At 47.4% G+C, this 1561-nt stretch overlaps 1 long non-coding RNA gene across 1 annotated transcript; it reads right to left on the bottom strand.

Moving 5' to 3' along the window:
• Positions 1–263: 263 nt before the first annotated feature.
• LOC106697098 lies at positions 264–1406 on the bottom strand. The gene is made up of 2 exons (XR_001348126.2): positions 1343–1406; positions 264–625 (listed from the first exon to the last, which is right to left on the bottom strand). It is a non-coding gene; the product is annotated as an uncharacterized LOC106697098 (long non-coding RNA).
• Positions 1407–1561: the final 155 nt, after the last annotated feature.

Below are 1561 nucleotides of genomic sequence, written 5' to 3'. Positions count from 1 at the left end.
CACGTGACTGCAGCAGCAGCAGCAACAACAGCAGCAGGACTGGCGGCCGCGGACGCGGCACTCGCGCCACCACCCACCGCGAGCCCCTCGCAGCGTCCTGTAGGGGCTCCTGGCGCTGCCCGAGCCCAGATAAGGGAGCCGCAGCATCCGGGAGCCGCGGCGTCTGTGTGCGCGAGCAGCCTTGGCTCATCACAGAGAAAAGCGAACAGAAGGAGCGTCCTTAAATCCTTCCCTACAGTCACCAAACCCACGCTCTGTGAAAATGACATTTCGTGGCTCCCACTTTATTTTCCCCCAAGAGCAGTGAGTTCTCCATCAGGTCTGATGACATGTTACCAGATCAAAAAAAGAAAAACCGGATTTGTACCTCTGCGAGTTCAGCCAGCTCTTGGGTAGAACAGAAATGACAGAACAATAATAACAGAAATAGAATCGGGCATTTGATACATAATTACCATCACCACCAGCTTTAAAGCTTTCTGGAATTACATTCCTCCGGTAACTGTGGATGATGCTTGCAGGAGACAAAATGCGATGCCTTTTCTTCCCGCAGCTGTATCAGGGCTTTGTTGCTGACAACAGTGAAAACTTGTTTGTGTCAGGAAGTGAGGCACGAAGATATGACCTGGAAGGTACAGACAAAACCAGAGTGGCAGTTTCTGTATTACTTTCTGACCACATTCTTTGAAATGGTGAGGAGCAGCTGGTCTGCTGTAAAATGCATAGAGTGCTGGTGGGAAATAAAATTATCAGGGAAACACGCTCTTCCCTTCATCATACTTTACATGCTAGACACTAGAAATTATAGGTGTGTGTGTGTGTGTGAGAGAGAGAGAGAGAGAGAGAGAGAGAGAGAGATGAACATTTTAATATTTAGATGAACATTTTAATATTTTGAACCGGTAATTTTGTCATCCTTGCTAACATTTAATAACCACTATGAAATACTTAAAAGTCCAGCCATGTGTGGATACTGTAACATCAGTTTTGAGTGCCTTTGATATTATTGAATCACAACCCCTTTATGGACTGATGACTTAAATCCCAAATACCTGCCTTAAAATTTGTGTGGACCATGGAGATTTTATCCCGTAAATCTAAGCTAAATAGGTATTTCTATGTTTCAGTTCATGCTTTTCCATGTATAAGGAAAACTCCCTGTTTGGATTGGCAGAATTATTAAAAACTTGGCATACAACTAAGAGTGGGGTGTAGATCACCCTTTCTTTTGGTTTTGCCTCAATTAACTATCTCCACCTCATCAGTTTACCTCATCAGCCATGATGAATGAGCTCCCAGACATCCCTTCTAATAATTCCATAGTATGTCCCCCAATTTTTACCTTCTTATCCAATGCGTAATTCTTCATTCCCTCTCCTCTTTGCTTCCCTTGCCTCCCAATTCAGTCCCCACGCTGCCAGGGTACTTGGCTCAGGCCTCCCCAAATACTCCCTCCCAGTCCTCCTTCCCCTGCAGCTCCCTCCCATCCCAGCCCCCCCCCACCCCAGCCCCAACCTCCCCAACCCCCCGCCCCCTTCCAGCCCGGGGGGGGGGGGGGGGG

Source organism: Myotis lucifugus, unplaced genomic scaffold (assembly GCF_000147115.1).
Source record: "Myotis lucifugus unplaced genomic scaffold, Myoluc2.0 scaffold_46, whole genome shotgun sequence".
NCBI classification, from domain to species: Eukaryota; Metazoa; Chordata; class Mammalia; order Chiroptera; family Vespertilionidae; genus Myotis; species Myotis lucifugus.
This window is presented reverse-complemented; position numbering and strand designations above follow the sequence as displayed.